This window comes from Mandrillus leucophaeus, unplaced genomic scaffold, assembly GCF_000951045.1.
Source record: "Mandrillus leucophaeus isolate KB7577 unplaced genomic scaffold, Mleu.le_1.0 Scaffold580, whole genome shotgun sequence".
NCBI lineage: Eukaryota > Metazoa > Chordata > Mammalia > Primates > Cercopithecidae > Mandrillus > Mandrillus leucophaeus.
Genome location: NW_012106253.1, coordinates 1015428 through 1019411, shown reverse-complemented (window position 1 = coordinate 1019411; position 3984 = coordinate 1015428). Strand labels below are relative to the sequence as shown.

Here is a 3984-nt window from a genome sequence, read left to right as displayed (position 1 = left end):
CACTTTCCCCCCGGGCTGGTCCCCGCCGAGCTCCCTGACGGCGCAGCGCGGGGATCCTCACCCGCGGCAGCCCCTCAGCAGCCGTGAGGCATCCCACAAAACGTTCTCCAGCTCCGCAGAGACCTTCGGTCCCTGCCGGCGTGACGGACTCTGATCCCCCGGGTTGGAGTCGCCTCGTCCAGGCCACTGCATCCCCCAGGCCCTAGCTCTGCGTCCTTCCAGGATCCTTCTCTGCGGGGAGAAAAACTCGTCTCGGCTCAGCGCCGGGAGCCCGCCTGGGGCAGGCGATCTTCAAAAGTAATCAGACCCCGCAGTAGGGGGAAAAAAAAAAAAAGTAACCATTTCGTTTCCTGCCGATCCCGCCCTCCTCCCGCCTCCCGACTGGCGATCCCAGCCCGGCCCGGCTCCCCGCTCCCGCCCGCGGGCGGCGCCTGCCCAGCCTGCTCCCGCCGCCGCCCGCTTTCCAGGAACTGTCACTGCTGACCGTGCCCCTGGCAGGTCTCCACGAGGTCCTGCGCACACAATTCCTCGAAAAGTTACCCACCCACTTGGCCAGCCTCGCCGCTCGAGCACCTACCGCCGCCCGCCCGCTCCATTCTCCGGAGCCCAATGAGTGAAGCCGCTAAGATGCAAATACCCTAGGACGCTTATGTAAACTTCCCCCTCCCGCAGGTGCACGCGCGGGCCACGAAACGCTGGGAGAATATGAAAGGCCACCTCTTAAAGAAATCATCTCCACTCTGCCCATAACAATGATGTCAGCAAATGGCACATTTAAGCAAGTTCTCACTTGGAAGGGCTCATTAGCATATGAATCCTCTTAGGACTTTCCCTGAATTTCGTAGTGATTCCTACCGCATAGCGCAGGAGATTTATTTTTATCAGTAAATAACAGCAAAGAATAGGAGCCAAGGTCACGCGAAGTACTAACTCAAGTACACTATTGAGAGTTTTTACAAATAGGTTAAGTGAATATCATTATTCAAACACAAGGAAGTGTCCCATACTGAAGCTAATCTTGTTTCTGAGCTATTTGTAGGTACACTGAGAGAAAGTGGAGCTGGGCTTCAGTTGTCTACAGAAAGGATCAAGAGAAGCAAAACATACCCTCAAAACAAGCCCAGAAAAAAAATGATAGATTAGTAATCATCAGTAGAGGTCTAATCTCTTGTGAACTACAAATTTTAGTTTCTACCATAGCCTCCTTATCACAAGGTGAGAGAAATACCAAGAGAATGAAGGCGAAAATGCAATATTTAAGAGCTTCATCAATTTGTAAAATGTCAGTAAATAAAAGCAATTTAAAGTGGTCACCAGTTCCTTTGGTATCTTTTTTTTTTTTTTTTTAAGCTAAAAAATAATCCTGTGCCATCAGGATTCCTTGGGAGTGATTTGCAACCTATATGGTTCTACAGAATACAAGTGAACAATAGCTCATTGTAACCGTGATTTAAAAATACATAAACAAGTTGCCATAAATAGATCAGTCAAGTAAATCACTCTGTGACCAAATTCTGTTATCTCAGCTACAAAGTAAGGCAGCTAAGACTTCTTTTTTTTGTTGTTACTCTTTTAAAGGGGCAGAAACAGAAAAGTTGTGGCTCTGCTGGTAGACTAGTTTGGAAACATTGATTCAGACAACACAATCTGTAATTCAAACAAGACTCTTTATTGGCCAAATGGATTCCGGTTTTGAAGACGATTCCCAAAACGTTCTGATATAGAACTCTTCTGGCCTTAGGGTTTAGGGATTTGTGGGAAGACTTCAAAGGTTACCATTTTCCTCTGTGGATCTGTAAAATTAACCATGAATACCTAGGTCAGATTTCCTTTTCCCTGCTTCACTCTGTTTGGGCTTCCTCAGGGAAGATTTCAACTACTTACCTATAGGAGAAATGTGCAATCAATTACTGATTTAAATGAAACCCTGAAATATCATGTCATTATGATAAAGGGAGTATCAGCAGGTGAATGCATTAAGCCAGGCAGACCCTTTTTGGAATAGCTTTTAAAGGACAGCTACCCATTAGGCCACAAAACACTTCCAACTACAAACTACAGCGGCACTTATCACTATCAAACGTTGTAAACGTGCCGTTGTAAACGTGCTTCCTCTAGGGCAGTTACTTGTAAATACGTTTTGTTATGTTTTCAACAGGTACTGTCACAGTTACCCACTGTAAGTGTTTTTTAGTGATGAAGCAGTGTGCAGACAGTTGCAAGCTTTCTACGAAGAGTTCAATCTGAATGAAACAGACTTTAGTCTGGTCTGAAAGAGGTTGTTTTTGTCAAGGGTGAACTTATGCAGAATGGAGAGCAAGGCCCCCAACCAGCATCCTTTTGTTTCAGCCAGGTGGAATATTCATGCTTGCAGATCACACTTTAGGGGCCAGTTGAGAAAGGAAGCCCAAAAATTCACAGGGCTTGGTTCCCTTGCTCCATCCTGGTCTTTGCTCTAAGGTCATCTCTACAGAGAGGCCTTCAACTCCCTAACTAAAATATCACCCTCCCTCCCTTTGCAATATTTGTCTGCAGAGCACTTAGCATTGCCAGGTATTTACATGTCTGTTTACTGTTCGTTGTCTTTCTCCTTTCCTAGAAGTTGGGGACTTTGGGGACTCACTACTGTATTCTCAGCACCTAGAATGATGCCTGGCACATAGCAGACAAATTTCATAAACATAAGTTAAGTGAATGAATGATTCTTAGACATATTCTTCTCAGGCCCTCAAAAGTATACTATACCTGTACAAGTAACTCTGTTTCTAATCTAAAGTCAAGCTGAACTACAATGTCCTAACGGAGGAGAAGATAATAGAAAATCAGAAATATGCCAAGGGCAGAGAAAGAGGCAGCATTTTGTTTGTCAAATGTCAGCCAGCTGCGTTGGGTCTGGTAGAAAGAGATAAAGGACACAGTATAAGTCAACTTTGGCGCTAATCCCTGGTTCTTCCGTGTTGTGTATATAGTGACCTTGAGGTCTTGTCTGCTCCTTGCCTTCATTTTTTCCCTTGTAAACAGACCTCCTTTTTAGTTTTAAGGGTAAGAGTTAGTTGCTCTTGGTCTCAGACATTTGAAAGGATTTGTAACTACTGTAAGTGCCAGCAATCTAGGAAGAATGTATTTAAATGATTAGATGTCTTTCAGGTTTCTTAACAGAAAAGAGAGATCAAAAGCTCTGATAATCACAAATGACATCTGACCTACATTTGAGGGGCAGTTGGCAGATGTAGTATTAAATAGGGTGACAGTTCTAGTTTTCAATGCGAGCATATTCCAGAACATCAGTTTGGTTGTTCTGACTATGTAGATAGGTACCTAAAAGAATCACAAAATCACTCATATGAATGTAGAGTTCACAAAACCCTTGGGATCCTCCATCTTACCCAGATGAAGAAACTGATATCCAAAGGAATCACTGTAACGATTCTTTGTTTCTTTCCAAATTTGTTGCCACTGAAAGTTTATGCCAAATGTGTTACTTTCTTGTCAATTTTAAACATTTCTGTTGTATCCCGGATTGGTCATTAAACCCTGGTGGGTCACTGAACATTTGCAAATTCTACTTACCATTACCTGGGTCTGTAGCATCCCTAGGGAAGGGCCCCAACGCAGATGCCAAGCTCTTCTTAGGGCTAACAGGCATTATAAAGTTTTATAATAGGTTGCAGTTTCCCAAGGTCTCCAATTACTCTTTCCCCTTTGATTATATTTAAAGCAATGTGATTAGAGAGCACTGGTTCTTTAACGTTTTCTACACCCAATCCCTCTTTAGGTTTACTACTCCAATAATCCGAGGTACCCATCCCCTCCCTGACCCTCTTTTGTGAGGGAGGTAAACTCCCCCTTCACAGTACCCTGATGCACTGGGTTTGAAGTTAGGAGGCTTAAATGTCTATTATCTGTCAATTACTAAATCTGTGACAATGGGAGGAATCACTTCTCTAAGGTATTGTTTTTTTCATCTCTAAAAATGCTGGAGTT

At 43.9% G+C, this 3984-nt stretch overlaps 1 protein-coding gene across 2 annotated transcripts in view; it reads right to left on the bottom strand.

Moving 5' to 3' along the window:
* The window catches only part of PRICKLE1 (prickle homolog 1 (Drosophila)), a 21715-nt gene extending 21405 nt beyond the window's left edge, over window positions 1-310 (bottom strand). For both annotated transcript variants that reach the window (XM_011999056.1, XM_011999057.1), the window contains exon 1: window positions 62-310. The gene's annotated coding sequence lies outside the window, so the exon portion shown is untranslated. The remainder of the gene's footprint in view (window positions 1-61) is intronic.
* Window positions 311-3984: the final 3674 nt, after the last annotated feature.